Source organism: Lissotriton vulgaris, chromosome 3_1 (genome assembly GCF_964263255.1).
Source record: "Lissotriton vulgaris chromosome 3_1, aLisVul1.2, whole genome shotgun sequence".
In the NCBI taxonomy this organism is placed as follows: domain Eukaryota; kingdom Metazoa; phylum Chordata; class Amphibia; order Caudata; family Salamandridae; genus Lissotriton; species Lissotriton vulgaris.
In genome coordinates, this window is record NC_141689.1 from 522,140,028 (window position 1) to 522,158,153 (window position 18,126).

The following is an 18,126-nucleotide window of genomic DNA, read 5'->3' on the forward strand; positions in this document are numbered from 1 at the left end:
TTCCCGGACCGGAGTTAGAATAGTAAATAAGCCTCCTGGAATATCTGGTGAGAAGTTGCGCTTTCCCCAAATATTATAGGACTGGAGTTGGAATAGTAAATTTGACATCGCATTGTCTGCCGTACCCACTGCTGACCTGAGGGTGCAGTTCAAGGAAAGAAACACAGTGTGATTGTGTTGTTGCATTGCATTCTGCAATGTGACGTTCATCTTGAAGGCATAGAAAACAACATTCCAAGTATGGAATGAAAATCTTGTTGTCTGTCGTGTTAATATGGGTGGTGTTATACTCCTGGCATTTGGAAATGCAGGCTCATTATGTGGAATCTGGCTTTGGTTAGGCAGCTGGAGTAGGCTACAGTGGAGGGGGAGAGGGGGGGGGGAGAGGGGGAGAGAGAGAGAGAGAGGGAGAGAGAGAGGGAGAGAGAGAGAGGGAGAGAGAGGGAGAGAGAGAGAGAGGGAGAGAGAGGGAGAGAGAGAGAGAGAGGGGGAGAGAGAGAGAGAGAGAGAGAGAGAGAGAGAGAGAGAGAGAGAGAGAGAGAGAGAGAGAGAGAAAATATATATATATATATATATATATATATATATATATATATATATATATAAACAAAAACAAAAAACACTGGACGAGGCGCATGAGTGTGCTGCGTTACAACATCCAGGGAATCACCAAGCCTGCCAATCAGTGCTTTTTATGTGTCATAAATCTGAAAGGAGGGAGGGAGTTGGGAGAGAAACCGGTTGTGGGAGGTTCAGGGCTAGTGGACAGCATCCAGGGCATCTGATGCCTGCTATTTGATTCCTTTCACGCTGAGGAGGAGCACTGGGATGAAGGATGGGTGGGCAGAAAAAAAACATGGAAAAGGATTGGTAAGCATGGTAATAGCATGTACTAAAGAGACAACGAAGCAGGACATGCCCTCCCATGGACTGCTACATAGCAATTAAGTTGAAAACAAAAAGGTAGTTCACGGTTGTCAGCAGTGAAAGACTATACCTCATCCAATCAAAGGTAAATGATGTATGTCCTAGGGACTGGAAACACATAAACGCATGGAGGAAAGACATCCAATAAACAGCATGAACTTACATCGACAGGAAATACATTGGTTCGAGAGCAAGGGGCTGACCCAAACTCCAGTCTGTGCAGTATTGAAGATGATGGTAGCACGACCGCAAACAGAGTTTAAACTGCTACTTATTCCAGGTTATTATTTTGTTAGTGAGGCCAGAGGTAATGTCTCTAGCCTTAATTTACGCATATGTTCAGCTGTAGACACAAACCCTGATGCTTTACATTAGTGGGCCACGCTCCATTTCTTTTTGGCGATGGATGCTGTATAGCACAATGAAAGCCACCCTCAAGTTAAAAAAAAAATCTCCTCAGAAACCTGGTTAGAACCATGAAATATGTGATATTTCTGAACTTCTAGATGGATATAAAAATCACACTGGAACTAGATAAGTCTAACATATAGTGAAGACTGCATCTACCACAATGTCATGCTTGGATGCCTCTATTCACATGTCAAGTGCAGCCATACCTGTTACATACCTGATGTGCCGCAACTCTTCGACAGTAGGCTGCCAACATGATACTGTAAGGTTAGTAGGCAGACTGAAACTAGATCACATTTCAAGAATGCACTGGCACTCTCTGTTGTGACAACTAGAGTGGAGTTGGAAGTAGGCTGTTAAGATGCGTCATCGATTAGATAATCCACATGACAGCGGTGTGCCGTGTTAAGGTTTTGGAACAGTGTTAACCTTAAAATCTATGACCATATTCACATCAGAAATTCAGAATACAGTCCCTAATAAAGGACTGGTTCAAAAAAAGGGAATTCAAAATCAGGAATTCAAGAAACCACAAAGGTTTATTATGAATGAAAGTGCAATACAGAAATTTGGAAAGAAATGCAAATTTAGCAGTTATTCAGTCAGTCTAAATACATAGAACTCAACTGCCATGTAGACTGTTACAAGAATAATGTAATAAAAAGCAAAATCGTGAAAACCGTCTCAAGTTCCAAATGTGCCACAAATCAATAGAAAATCAGGCAGCATCCCTAGAGGTTCAGGAAAGAGCGACTCATCCATCCCCAAAGTTGGCCATTTTCAGCATAGAAAATCATTTAAACTGCAAAGTCCACATGGTACGAGCATTATTCGAATAATTCATATTTTTTAATTTTATTTTTTCAAATCTGTTTTATTAAACATATTCCAGCATTAAAATATAGCATTATCACAAATCTCATATTCTACGCATCCTCAGTACACTAGTGCACAATCAGCAATCAATATGCGTATATGACAATGAACACGTTACAATCAGAATCTGAATCTAACACAGATCTCTTCTCCTACCCTCTCCCTCAGCTAGCTTCCTGAAATCTCCCAGTTGCCCCTATAGGATTCCAAAACTATTCATATTTTAAAAACATTACAACTCTACCCTTTAAATGCTACATGAATATTGATTAGTCCCTTCTGCCCCCTTGCCATTCAAAGGTTTTAGAGCAAAATAGTTACATAAGCAACAGAAAACAATCATGAATTAATGTAATTCAGTGTGCTAACAGGAGGCCTTTGTAAATAACAACACGCATTTGCAGTGCAATAGGCCTTGCACTTATGAGAGTTTAAACTATTAGCATTGTAAATGCCAACAGCTTAAACTTTCGCAAATGCAAGACCTATTGCATTGCAAAAATTCTTTTTTTTATTGTCAAAGACCCCATGCCACACTTTCATGTGCATGAAGGCCACGCCCCTTTCTTCAAATAAGCTGTGTCTAACAAATGGTGCGCGACTGCCATTAAAAGTGAAGCAGTGGCATGGGGGCATTTACAAAAAAAAAAGAAGCATCCGTTTGTCAAACAAATGCTTTTTTTGTTTGTTTTGTAAATGCCCCCATGCTGCTGTTTCACTTAAATAGTGGGCGCGCACCTTTCTTTAGACACAGCTCTTCTAAAGAAAGGAGCGCAGGCTTCATTTGCGTGAATGTGTGGCATGGTGGCTTTGACAAAACAAAAAATATTTGCAATGCAATAAATCTCGCATTTGCGAGAGTTTAAGCTATTGGCATTTATAATCTCAATTGCTCAAACTCTGCTAAATGCAAGATCAATGGCATTGCAAAGAAGCAGACGCCATTGTCCCAGCTGCTTGGAAAGTGAAAGCACGCTTGGCGCTCTGAATGTAAGGAAAGCATGTCGTGCCTGGAGTAGGGCAAAACCCGTTAAAGAAAATAGTTCTTACAGACGAATTAAAACATACCGTGCAGCAACAGATGTAAAAGGGTCAGTCCTCATGGGACGTTTCAAATGAAGACAAGGCGGTACTAAAGAGGGACTAACAAGGCGATTAAGGAATCGGAAGCCAGCATTTTTAAGGGACGACACAAGCCAATGAAAAATATGGGCATAGAGTGGGCGGAGCTTCAAATCCCTAACTCAACACCGCATGCCTCACAGAGCAGCGCATGCGCTGCCCAGGCTCAACCTACACAATCCTTCCTCCAGCGGGTTAGTTGAGAATAATACATCATACAAAATAAACAGTGTATTTCTTGTTTTAAGTGGTGTCCAACTCGAACAAATGGACACAGAATCAACGTCATGAGTCTGCAACCATTTTTTTAAGTTTAGAAAGCTTTATTGAAAATGGTAAACATAGTAAAACATAATTACAAAAGCAAATGGTTTACAATGAAATATGGAATGATATAGAGTATAATATTTGCAAATTCAGTCCCAAGAAAGGGAAATAAAACTGTACATAGGAAAAAAGCTTTTTAAGATTTTTGAAAGGGGAAGAGAGGGAAAAAAATAAAGAGAGAGGGGGATGAAGGGGTAGCATTAAAGAAAAATACCTATTCAACAACTTTAAAATCTGTAAAAAGATAAAAGTAAAGAACTAATAAAGAAAGAAGAGGGCGCTTTAAATGGGAACAAGAATGGCTCAAGGAGCATTTTTGGAGAGCTAAGCTGTGAGAGGTGACCATAAAAAGTCCTTTTTAATTAATAAGGAGACTGCGGTGGCAAATGCATGATCAAGCCTGTGGTGATGGCATAACAAGTTCCACCAAGCCTGACATGAGATTTTAGAGGTATCTTTCCAATTAGTTGTAATGATTTGGAGGGAGATGGCTATAAACAAGTCTATAAATCTTCTCACATTACAGTGAACATTCCATATTGGCGAGGAGGCTCCCAAATATATATGTAGAATATCAAAAGGGACATTGGTGGATAAAATATAATTTAATTTGAACCAAATATGAAACCATAGAGATTTAACTAACGGACAGTGAAAAAACATATGGAGAAAAACACTGTCCTCACAGGACATGACCAACATTATTTAGAATCGAATAATTTAAATCTATTTAAATCAGAAGGGGTAAAAAAGAGTCTGTTATAAAAGAAAAATAAAGTCTGTTTAGTACTTGCAGAATGGGAAGAGGTATGTATTTTGGACGAAACAGATTTCCAAAGCTGAGGTGAAAATTCCTGGGCTAAATGTTTCTCCCATAATAGTTCTGTTGGCAACTTAGATCTGTCTGCTAAACGACGGGAGAGTAATTTCTAGATGGCAGCAGCTCTAAGTGGGGGTAGAGAAATCAAGTGTGAAGAAGGGGACTTGAACAGGTGTGGCTAAAGGGCAATCCTGAGAAAAGATTCGAGTGAGGGAGACTTTCAAGAGGGGTAATGGAGAGAGTTGTTAGAGATGTCAAATGATCCGCGAAGTTCTGAAAACTCCCTTGGTGAATTGCCCTTCATTAAATGATCAAGAATGATTATACCTTTATCAATCCATTCCTTCCAAAAGAGCGCTCTATTATTGGTCTTTAAAAATGTATTGTACCATATTGGGGTTTGGGAGAGAAAGCTCTTAGGAGAGAGAGGCGAACAAAACGGGAAAAGAGAAAGAGCCTTGGATTGGTTGAAAATAGGAGTGGAAAGACGTTTCGGGGGTTGAGATAAATGAGTAGCTGTGAGAAATGAAAAGAGTAAGAGTTGAGCGAGTTCAAGTGAACTCCAAGCTGTTAAGGGAGGGAAGGAGGAATCAGTCAAAAAGGGCCAAATTTGTTTTAATGTGAAGGCAGAGTGATATCGATTGATGTCAGAAAATTAACTCCACCTAAGTCTTTGGGTTGCTGGAGACGGGAGAGAGAAATCCTAGCTTTGCGGTTATTCCATAAAAATGTTGTTAAGGAGCGATTTATGGTACTAAAGAAATAAAGCGGGAGGGAAACCAGGAGCATAGAGAGGTAGAAATTAATAATGGGGAGAAGCATCATTTTAATAGTGACAAGTCCTCCCCACCAGGATAAAAACAGAGGGGACTATCTCTCTATGAGAGCAGAATGTTTTTCAAGTATATTTGTGTGATTAATCTTGATGGTTTCCCTAATAGTATTTGCATTAAGAACACTTACACATTTGATGCTCTTGGGATTCCATTCAAAACCGGAGCCATGAAGCATGTGAGAAAGACAACATTTGTTTAATGGTAAAACTTCAGATATATCAAAATACCATTTATAGCCAGAGACTAAGGAATATTCTTGTAGTAAAGAGAAAAGAGCCGGCAAAGAGGCGGAGGGGTTATAGATGTAAAGCAGAATATCGTCTGCATAAGCAGCAAACCTAATGTCAATATCCTGAAATTGGAAACCTGTGTATAAAGGTGAGCGTCTGATTTTTTTCAAGAAAAGGCTCTAAAGCAAGAATAAAAAGAAGTGGGGAAAGGGGGCAACCTTTTCTGGTTCCTCTATAAAGAGAGAAATATTTAGATTGACAGCCGTTAGCCGAAATAGAAGTAGAGGGGTCAGAATAAAGCAATTGGTCATATCAAATAAAAGGGGGCTGAAACCATGCCATCTCAATGCTCCAAACATAAAGTCCCAGCTCACCCTATCAAATGCTTTTTCCGCATCCAGCGTGATAGCAGCAACAGGAGAATCCATTTTAGAGGCAAGGTGGATGATGTTGAGAAGAGTTCTGGAATTGTCGGTTATAGACCTCCCTTTAACAAACCCAGATTGGTAAATATAAATAAGATCAGGAATCACTTTGTTGATTCGGATGGCCAATAATTTAGCAAACATTTTAAAATCTGTGTTACTTAAACAGATGGGCCTGTCCTTTTTACAAAGGGAGGGATCTTTGTCCTTTGTAGGAATTAGATATAACATTGCTTGGGTAAAGGATCCCTTTGACTCTCCCTCGTCAAGAAAATGATTTATCAGTGAAAATAGATGAGGTATTAGAGATTTTTATAAATGGAGATAGAACTGAACAGTGAAGCCATCCGGACCAGGTGTTTTATCCTTGGGTAGGAGATTGATAGCATTAATAATTTCCGTTTCTAAATTATGAGTATCCAATAATTTAAGATCTGTCGAAGCAACAGAAGAATTAGGGGTGGATTGAAAGAAAGAGTCAATTTGAGCGAAGGAAGGAGTAGACTCTGGAGTGTAAAGAGAGGTATAATACTGAACAAAGCAATCAAGTATTTTGTCATCAGCAGTGTGACGAACACCGGAATTGTCAGTGATAGCAATGATTTTAGACTTTTGTTTCTTAATTTTGAGGTAGTTGGCCAGAGATTTGCCCGCTTTATTCCGTCCGCCATACATTTTTGCATTAAATTTAAGGAGGTTGTTGCATGCGGAATCCCATGAATGTTTATTAAATTGCATTTTGGCTTTGATAAGAGAGGATAGAGTATCAGTAGAATTAGTGGTGAAATATTGGTGTTCTAGAGCTTTGATTTGTTTAAGGATGAGCGAAGAATCAGAAAGGGCTTTTTTCTTCTTCCGAGATACAAAATCAATAATGAAGCCTCTGGCAGCGGCCTTAAAAGCATCCTAAATAGAATGGAATTGAGGAGTAGAGGAAAGAGTAAGAAAGAATTCATCCATAAAAAGTTAAATTGTTCAACAAATTGGGTATCTAAGAGAAAAGAGTTATTAAACCTCCGTTGGCGAGGAGTGGGGGAGGGTGATGGAAAATCCATATCTAAAATGACAGGAGCGTGATCTGAAAAAAGGATGAAGACTATTTCTTAATTGGTCATAAACTGCAGGGCATGCTGAGTGAGAAAAATATAATCAACACGGGAATGAGATTTGTGGACTTGGGAAAAATAAGAAAATTCCAATGTGTCGGGGTCAGAGATCCGCCAAGTTTTTATTAGGCCTCTAGATGAAATTGCTTTATGGAAAGTTTTCTGCATCTTTTGTTTGTGATTTGCGATCCAGGAAGGGATCCATACGTTTATTACAGTCTCCACCCAAGATCAAATCAACGGCATGTGAAGAGAGAAAGGTAAAAAAATCATTCCAAAATTGAAAATCAAAATCATTTGGACCATAAATATTAAGAAAAGAAAGTTGAGTAATGTTAACAGTGGCATTTAAAAACGACCATCTCCCCTTCTCATCATGAAACTCATTTTGTAACTGAACACTTAAAGATTTGTGAAATAATATAACCACACTATTTTTGTTTTTCACAGCCGGAGAACAGAAAACTTCTCCTACTTAATGTTTACGTAAAGAGGACCAATCTTGCAGTTTGAGGTGTGTCTCTTGTAACAGTGCAGCATGACATTTTAGCCTCGCTAAGTGAGACAAGACATGTTGCATCTTAACAGGGTTAGGAATAACTTTGACATTCCAGGATATAACACGGAACCTTTCATTTATAGAATTCAAATGTTGATAAGCTTAAAACTATATACAGGCCAGAGAGAGGGAAAAGAGACATAAAAGGAAGGAGTAGTTTAAAGAGTAATAAGATATAGGAAGTATAAAGGAAAGAAAAGCTTATGTAGACTGGCCACAAAGGGATAAGGAATGGAAAACAGTAAAGTACAGTAAATTGAGGAATAGAGGAAGAAGATAAGGAAAGAGATAGGACGAGAAGATCGTGCAAGAGAAAAGGAAAATAGATGGAAAGAAAAAGAAAGAAGAATAATATATGAGGCGGAACAAAGTTGTCCTGAAAAAGTTAGCAAAGACGAGAAGACAGAAAGCCAGAAGGCTTTAGCCTTGTTGAACCAAAAAAAAAAGAACAAATAACATTAATGGGGGAGGGGATTGACCGCAAAAACCAAATCAACCACACCACTGGGGGGAGCACAGAGAGCAAAAATAAACTATACAACATCAGATAAAAAAGAAGGGAGAAAATCCTCCAAAAAGGAATTAATAGACAAATGAAACAACGAGAAGGGGAGCTTAGCAGACACTAGAGAACAAAGCAACTGGATACGTCAAACAAAATAGGCAAACGGATTATGTAAGCAGGAATCTTCAACCACAGCACAAGAAAGACCTAAGAATAGACAAAAAAAACATTCACATTGATGTATAACAAATGCAAAACCTAAAAAGTAGATAAGAAAACATTAACAAGACAATCAATGTTTGCCAAGTTCCATATGTTCTTCACGATAAGTATGGATACAATTTCGGAGATCAACTGGGTCATCGAATAAAAAAGTTCTGTCTTTGTAAGTCACTTTGAAAAAACAGGGATGCATAAGGCCATAGCAGGCATTCATGGATTTTAAGGCTTGTCTGAGATCTAGGAATTATTTCCGTCTACTGGCAGTTGGTTTGGATACATCCTGACTGAAAAAAACTTTGTGACCTGACCAAACATCTGTTTGTGTTGTTTGACAGCATGGAGGATTGCCATAAGGTCAGAGTATAACAGAAAATAGGCGATGATACATCTTGGTTTAGTGGCAGAGGATGCATTTTGGGGTCCCAATCTGTGTGCTCTTTGAATGTTCAAGTCCATTGATTTTGGGAGGCCAACATTCCTCACAACCTGAGATTTCAAGAAGGAGATCATGTCGGAGCCTTCGGATCCCTCTGAAATTCCATAAATGTGTAGATTGTTACGCTGATTGCGATTTTTCTAAATCTTCAGTAGATTTTTTAAGTTGGTGACTTCCGTGGTGAGGTTTTCAGCTTTAGCAATGACATCTTGTGCATCGCTAACCTTCTGTTCAACATCAGAGAATCTCATATCAAGGCCAGACCGTTTCTCCTCAATTCTTTGGAGGGTGGTGGTAGTGTCCGGCATGAAGGGGCAAAAAAGACGCAATTCATCCATAATGTCCTCTAACGTGATGGGAAGAATTGACTTGGTTGGAGCGGAAGGGTCCTTCTTAAAAGGCTTGCTGTTATTGGCTGTAGAGTCTTTGCGATCTCCACAAGAAGCCCCTGCAGCCCCATGAGGTTTGTTAGACTGGGTAAGATCCATGGTGAGATGATAAATCTGACAATAAGATAAAGTCAGAGGCAAGAATTGCAAAAACCAGGATAAGATTACTGAAACGCAAAAAATAAAGTAATCAAAGAGCTGAATCAAGAAAGCACAGAGCCAGTAACCGAGTAGACGCAATATAGGCAGGAATCTGTTAAATGCCGCCAATGTATTAGTAGATGGCAATAAGAGGCTGTTCAGAAGCAAAAGGCCTTGCTATAACGAACACTAAATGCTCCAACTGCTGTCAGGAAAAGGGTTGGCGCAAAAAAAAACTGTAGCCTTCATAGTAGTAAGGAGACAAGTTCCAAGTGAAGAAACATGATGTTGAATTATTATGCGCCTAAAAACTAAAATATATAAAAACATAATGAGCATAAGAGAGGAGTTGTTTTGTAAGGCTCACCGAGGTGAGGAGAACTGCCTGTCAGCGAGTGCACACACATTGGCAGCCGCAATACAGGGTAAGCTGAGGCAAGTATATTTCTCCGTTGCGTGTGCCCCCACAATGGCGGTTGCAATGCAGGGTGAGCTGACGCAAATTTGAGCGTGTTGTCACAGGTGCGCACACAGTAACGGTTGGAGTGTAGGGTGAACTGAGGCAGGATTGAATACGCCGTTCCAAGCGTGCACAAAATGGCGGCCGCAATTCCGACCGTCTTAAAAAGCAAAACATTGGTCGGAAACTTGACTCTGCAGTCCTGGTAGTTTCCGACGTACTCACATCCTTTTGTGAGCAGGAATGTTGGGGGTGAAAGGTCCCTTCGGGCAGAAGTGTAGCTTGGCGCTACGGAGCCTCCTCAGGGTGCGGCCTTCTTGCCGCCGCGCGCTCCCTCCAGTCTGCAACCATTTTAACAAAGAACTGCAGCCTCCCTAACCTAAGCCGGAAAATACACACTAAAAACAATCATAACTTTTTGTTTCAATTGAAGTAGCTCTGTCAGTTCATTGAGCGAATCAATGTATAGTATGAAAAATATATTTACACTGATACAGTTAAAGTAAAAAACTTCCACAAATAATTAATAGGCAACAAACCTAGGTAACCATAAAAATGTAAAGAAAGGTGGTCTTGCTCTGTATGGAACGTAAAAAATATTTGTTTGGGTAAGGCAATCTCTAGGCCATCTCAAGGAGGTTGAGAGATATCTGTCTGAAAGTTGCAAGGCATCCTGAGGTGATTTTAATTCAACATCTGTGCACTATATGAATTTGTTCATTTGTTATAGTTCAAGTCAATCTGAACTTTCTATGATTTCAATGGGTGGCTGAATGACATGATTCTGAGAAGGAAGTCATTGCTGAGCTTTCTTTTATGTCCATGGCAAATTCAAGCAATGACTAACTATTGTAGTAGGGGTTGCTATCATGGATGCAGCATACCTGAGCTCAGTATGGCCTATAGAGGACCTGTAAAAATAAAACCACAGGAAGCCACTAAACAATGATTGACATTTTTATTGCTTTGAACCTTTTTATAGGAGATAAGACAGTTTGGATTAAATTATTTTTATTTTGATGTGAGTGTACCTTCTCGTCTTTTTACACTATTTAATGTAACTCGCATCAATACTAGGAGTGTTCCTTAAAACCAAATACTCCACTGTTTCAAAAGTTCTCTGCTTGAAGAACTGGTTATCAGTTTCCCTTTTCATATTTTGTCTTCATGTATCATGTCCCCACAAGAATTTCTTTGGCAAGAGGGCCCCTTGTCGTTATAGTCTCTCTTCACCTGGAATAAATGGTTTTCTCCTCTTCCCTGGTCCATGATTAGCTCTTACAATACGTTTTTATTCATTATTTATCTATCATGATTTATCTATTTCAGTGTCATGTAGTGCATATTAGACCCAGAAGAGTTGGAGTGCTTATAAATTGTTACTAGGAAACAATTCAGTAACATTGGTTGGGAATCAATAAAGGCTCAAAACAAAATGCACAATAGAAGATAAAGAGACCAAGAAGTCACAATATTGGTGTGTGTGAGTGTTGTAGGAAAGTGCCCCTTTTGACATGGTTACCCCACCTAGTATCTGATGCTACTTTGTCTGAAAGTGTACTGGGTTCCTTCTCACCAGGTCCCAGCTCCAGTGTTCTTTCCCTCAACTGCACCTTTGTTTCACAATTGACCCCATATTAGGGTCCATGTAAGTCGTTAGTAAGTGGTACCACTCGTACCTAGGTCATTGGGACTAATGTGTGTCTCTTGGGGCTGCAGCATGTATTTTGCCACCCTAAGCGACCCCTCACCAAGCTCATGCAAACTGCCACTGCTGTCTGCGTGTCTTGGTGTAAAGAAAAACGAAGAGTCGACATGGCACACATCCCTGTGTGCCATACCTGCAAAGCACTGCATGTGGTATAGGTATGTCACTTCTACAGCAGGCCTCATAGCCCTAAGGCAGGGTGCACAATACCCATGTGTGGGCATATCTGCATGAATAGCTGTGTCCTTGTGATATGAAGCTCACCCCTAGATACCACAAGTGCACAAGGAAGCCATACAGAGTACATGGGCTGGAGACTTGTCATAACGAGTTTCCAATCTACATGATGGCTTAACTGTACCCATAGATGTTTGGTACCAAACATCTCATCCTAGTAAACCCACACTGATGCCAGTGTTGTGTTTATTAAGAGAACTTAGAGGTGCCCCCTGTAAAAAATAAAATCAGAATACTAGTGTGTAGACAGACTGGTCTTGACCAGCCAGCCACCATTGGCAACTTTCTGACCTCCTGTGGAGAGAGCCTTCACTCTCGGAGGCCAGGAACAAAGCCTGCTCTGGGAGGAGGTGATTACACCTCCTCCACGCAGGATCTGCATTCGAGGGCGGGAAGCTTTAAAAGCCCTGCCACCTTTTTTATGCGACCCAGGGCCTCTCCAGATAGTGGAGAAGCCCACCCCTCCTGTCCTAACCACACTTTTTGGCAGCAAGACAGGTGGGAAAATTAGTAAAGTTAAAAGATGTGCCCACATGAAGCCAGCACCACCCCTAAGGTGGGCTAGCTGATGAGCACCACACTTTTCAGATTCCTCCATCTTGTTTTGGGTGGAATTAGCCTTCTAGGCTCACGTTTATGCCCACAGGATGTGGCCATATAGAGGATGTAGACGCCCTAACAGTAGGCTGCCCATTGGCTATTACTGGTCACTCCCCTTAACATTCCCTAATTTGAGTATTTAGGTAGCACCCCTCAACCCAAGAACTCCGATTCGACTGATCAAAAGAAGGACGAAGAAGAGTCACTGCATGGCGAGAACTACAGAACAGCTGAGATGTTTTGGCGTGAAACCCTTCCTGCTTGCACCTATCTTGACAATCACGATAGTGACTCATCCTGCAAGCTGGGGATTTGCCAGAGTCTTGGGTATCCTGCCATCACTTCAAGAATTGTCTCCAGCCTCCCTTTGAGAAGAGGAGTTATTCCCCTACAGTCTGCAGGCACTGAACAGCAGAGTCCAGTCCACCACTTTGCAGCTCCCTGGTCGACCTTTGACAGCAGATGACCAGGAAAAGGTATCCATACTTTGGAGGGTCAGATGTCTCCCCACCAGGAGTTAAGACACCAGGACCCACTACAGCCATGCAGCACCAGCACCCAGGGTACCGGACTCCCTAAACCAATCACCAACAGCGAGAGTCCAATCTGGATTATCGCTGCACCACGACAAAAATAAACATTGAGGGATGTCGGCATCACTGAGACCCATTGTGTGAGTGGCCCAGCTGTCCTGATTTTGCCTCTACCAGTGGTTCAGCACAAACCGTGAGGATCAACTTTCAGTGCCCTGCCCAGCCGACCTACATCCGAGCCTCCCGGGCTGGGTACCAAAGAACTAGCTGTGCCCCCTTGCTCCAAGACCCTTTGCGACCTATGCCCCTATCTGAGAGCTCTCGGACTTGTCCCCAAGACCCCCTGTGCAGTCTGCTTTCAGCTGACCCCCTTCACCATAGCGTGCCCAGCTACCAACTACGCCTGCACCCTGCTTCCCGCTAAACCCAGGCAGGTCTTGAAAAACTGCTGGCAGTACTTTAGACCTTGGACCTCTATGAACCAAAACCCAGAAGGTCAACCCCTGAAACTGACTGTACTTACCTGTCTGCATACATGACTTTTCCTTCCATAGGATTGCATTGTGCATGAAGGCGCACAGCTTTGAAGTTTTATGCTGCTTATAATCTACTGAACTAAAAACAGTACTTACTTTTGAATAAAGTTCTTGGTTTTACAAAATGATATAAAAAGAAGTGTTTTTTTTCTCATTTGGTCTCGGATTTATTCTTTGAGTGAGTGTCTCATTTATTGTCTCTGCCGGTACAGCAAATGCTGTGAGCTACACTCTGATAAGCCTAATTGCTCACCCACACTGCCACAAAAGAGAGCGTTAGAAGGATCTACTTCAGCCTCTGTAAACCAATTGGGGACCCATTGGATTCTCTATATAGTGCACTTAAAAGAAGTACACTGTGTAAAGAGCCAGCTTCCTACTGTAGGGGGTATCAATAAAAGAGTGAAAGCAAAATGCACAAGCAAAGTCCACGTGCTCAAGGTCATTGTCGGAGACCGATGCTCTCAAGAAAGGACACATGCTCCCACTCCTAAAGAAACCTTCACCTGATGACCTTTCAAACTACTGGCCCATCGCTCCCCTATTATTCATCAGCGAGAATATTGAAAAAAACAGGTTATGTCAAATTTAAAGATCTCCAACCCTCTCCTGCACTGCTACCAGTTTGGCTTCATTTCTGCTCCTACACAGAGGCTGTGTCTTGTATCATAAATGATGCCCTCATACTAAAGATGAAAATGCCTTGTGTCTGAAATTGCTGAACCTCTCAACTGCCTTCAACGCAGTCATCCATCCCATTCTCATGCACCCTGGAGTCTTGAATTGTATTCCCCAGCAATGCATCGCACTGGTTCTCCTCATGCTTTTCCAACCAACACCAGTTTGGTCACTTGGACACTTCAAGGTCCTAGTAGATACCTTTTCACCTGCGGATTTCCTTAGGGTTCTATACTGTCTCCTGTCGTCTTCAACCTCGTCAAAGATCAGCTAGGTGATTTACCAATATACCGATGATGCACACCTCTGCTGCAGCCATTCAGGGCCTCAAACACTGACTTCACATCATCCATCCCTGAATTTCTAGTGCCTACGTGAAGCTCAAGCCAATCAAAACAGAATTTCTGTTACTTTCTAAGAACAAACAACAGTGGTAAAGTGTTGAATAAGCACCTTCCAGGGGTCCAGGACTGGGGTGGCACAACCTGGTAGAGCAGACTAACAGATGGAAGAGTCTAGGTGCAGAAGCAGGATTGAGGGAAGTATTTTATGTCCCTGAGACTTCAGATCAACGGGCAAGCCCTTGGAGTCACTCTGGGTTCAAGCAATGTAGGTCCAGGCCTTCTCAAGCAGACCAGAAGGTTAGCAGGCAGCAGGTCAGCGCAGTAAGAAAGCAGTTCTTTCAGAGCAGCAGTCCAGCTGAGTGTCAGTCCTTCAGCAGCACAGCAGGACTTCTTCCTGTCAGAGTCTTCACAGGTCCTGAAGTGTACTTAAGTGGTATGGTCCTGCTTTTATACCCAGTATTGCCTTTGAAATTAGGGAGACTTCAAAGACTGGTCTTTAAAGTGCACAGAGGTCCTCTCTACCTTCCTGGCCTGGCTCTAAACTCACTACAGGGTGGTATGCAGCCCTTTGTGTGGGAACTGAACATAGCCCATTCAGGAGTTAGTGTGAGGCTGTTCCCACCTCCTCCCTCCAGTCTTCTCAAGATGGCCCATCAAGTCACATTTAAAATCCCATTTGTGTTTGGCTGTCCAGAGGGAATATATAAAGCTCAGCTGTCACCCTCTCCAGATGTGTATTGGAGACAGGCTTCAGGCATACAGGGCTAAGAGCAGAAAAATGTTATCTTCTAAAAGTACATATACCTAGTCACCTTAAAATTTAGAAATCAACGACACTTTAGATTGTGGGTCAAGTAAATGAATTGTCTTCACATGTGTATTTATTCCCACCTTATTCATAGTCATTCAAACAGCTGAAATATACACTTGTCCTGAGAAGCACCTTCAAACACTTGTTAAACATATTCATATGTTCTGTTATACATAAAAAATACAAAACGGGACAGCACTATAGTGCAGTAACACAAAACATGAATAACTCAAAAGAGCTCTTGTGACCGGACTGTTATTCAACATAATGCATAGGTCAGTAATCACACAAAACTTCGTGGACTTCTTGTTCACAAGTCTTTATAAGGTTCAAAGCTGTTTCATTGAAGTGGGCTTTGCAGTTCGTTCTAGTTGCCTACTAGACCAATTGAATTAAAAATGGAACGCTCCCTAAAAAAGGGATTCCTTCGACGTGTTTCGAACCTCCTATTATTTTGGGGTTCTCTTCAGGACCCTGACTGGTGGCATTCTGTGAAATAATTAATTAAATAAACAAACCAAATTAACTTGTGGACTCCTTAGGTCTTGATTATTTTTATTCTCAACTCACACAGCTTTGAAGCACTAGATTACCTTGTTTTTCTTTTGTAATGGCCATTGTCCTTATCCTTTTACAAAGATTCCAAAATATATCCTTTTAGAATCTGTCAAGTTATGTCCTCTTACTTTGTTTATCATCTGTAAAAGTTGAATTAATATTTGTAGAACGTGTCTGATATAGTGAGACCGTTGCTAGTAAGCTCTTTATCATGCTGCTCTTGTCTGCTTGAAGCCTTGCGTTCTATACATCCAAGAAACACTTGTATTAACTCTAAAACTTCTTCAGCAGAACAACCTTTCCTCATTATGCTTGCTTATTTGATCTTCCAAATTTTTTCAAGAGCTGGTTGTTTGAATATGAATTTGAATCGTAAACTCGACTTATTTTGAATCAAAAAATCCTTGAACTGAAGGAAACTTGTAGCCTTGTGTTTGCACATTTAAACCAAAGCTTAAATATGATCTAAACTGTTTTTCGGCTGTGAAAATGTTGCTATATTGTGTCATTAATCATATTAAACTAGCCTGGCTTATCTCAGGCTTCTGCCATACTTCTTCTATTCAAGGTCTCGGAAGTTGCAACACATTGCAACTTTATGGCAAGCACGATCTGCTAACCTGCAACCTCCATACTATAAAACTTGTTAATGCGTGTGGAAACTTCAACGGGGTTGGTTTCTGTTCGCTTCGAATTCAAGTGTGTCACGTCATCAGTGGTTCGAATGCTTTTTGGACAAAAGTAATGGAGCGCCCATCCGTTTAACACTTATTGCATTATAGTATTTTTTTTTCAGTTCTCTGCAGTTCGTCAGTTTATTTTCTCATCAGATTTGTCTCCTTGTCGCCACCTCTTAGATTGGGACTAATGACACTCAAAACTGTCCATTTGTTGTCCTTTTCCTTGTAGCCATTATTTAAAAAAATGGCAAGGGGTAATGAGACTGTTTTTGCTTTTATTCGGTATTTGAGCTGCATTATCCTCTGTTTGATTTCCTTGCTGTTTTTCTCAAGATATATTTGATCACAGGGGCAGATTATAGCATAAGCAACGTTTTTTGTCATGCAATTACAAAAGTTGTTACGTTTCGCTTGGATATAATTTTTCGAAAAACTGTACCTTCAATCGATTGGTTGCAAACTGTGCAATTCCCACATTTGTGATGTCCTTCAAGAGTTGTCATATTCCATTGGGACACCAAATTGACTCCCTTAACTTGTCAGAGTTTGCAACTTTCTAGAAGCTGATTTCCTAAGCGTGTACTTTTGTTAATTGCACAGAGTGAGCATTCGAACCCACATTCCAAATTCTTGATTAAATGCCAGTTGTTGTGTATTATCTTTTTGAAATTGGGCTGGAGACAAAATGTAGAAACACATACCTATTGTTCTAATGATTTTGTAGATTTTTTGACTAGAAAGCACTCCCTCGGTGTGTAAGCCAATATCTTCATTGCATTTTTTTTTAAGTTTATGGGGGTAGCTTTTTTCTTTTAATTTGTCAATTAGATGGCTGCATGGATGAAAGAATCACCATCATCTTTTCTCATTCAGTTTCTTTGAATTCTCAAATACTGCCGAAGGGCAGATTGTCTTGTAGATTCAGAGGATGGAAACTCTTAAAGTGCAGTGCATTATTCTTATCAGTTGGTTTTCTATGTTGAGCTGTGAACATTTTTGTATTTATTGGGCCAACTTTCGCATCCAAAAAGGTCCTGTTTATTTGGTTATTTATCATGTTGACATTGCTATCTGGATTTTTGCTACTGAGCCACTCGTAGAAAGCATTGAGAGATTCTTCATCCTAGCTGCATAGGCACTATAAATCGTCTATATAATGGAGCCATTGAGTAATATAGACAAAAATGGATTGTTCTAGTTAAATTTTTCTTCAAAAAGTGCCATCAAAAGTACTGCCAGTTCTGGTGCTTATGAACAGCCCATGGCAACCCTTTAGATTTGGATAAAATATTCATCTTCAAATTTAAAATAGTTCTTTTTGAGGGCAATGGCTGCCAATTTTAGTATGAATTGAGTTGGGACCCTCTGGGGTCGTGACTTTTTTTCTAAAAAGAATTTAATAACCTCTAGTCTTTCTGTTAAACAATAGATGGCAAAATACAAAATTCAATTGGAAAGCTGACTGGAACAAGCTCGACCAGGTCAGCACATATAAATATTTAGGGATCGTAGTGGACTCCAGGTTAAATTTCATAAGGTACCTCGCACAACGAAGAGCCCTAGCTAATAAGCTATTCTTTGCCTTTAACCTAATAAAAAAAAGATGGGGCTCTCGTCTCAGTTTATACCTACTGCAAATCATTGGAGCA

General features: G+C 40.7%; 1 protein-coding gene across 3 annotated transcripts in view; it reads left to right on the plus strand.

Annotated features, from left to right (window-relative positions):
• The window catches only part of GCNT4 (glucosaminyl (N-acetyl) transferase 4), a 203,200-nt gene that overhangs the window by 71,278 nt on the left and 113,796 nt on the right, over nt 1-18,126 (plus strand). The gene's annotated exons all lie outside the window — the stretch shown is intronic.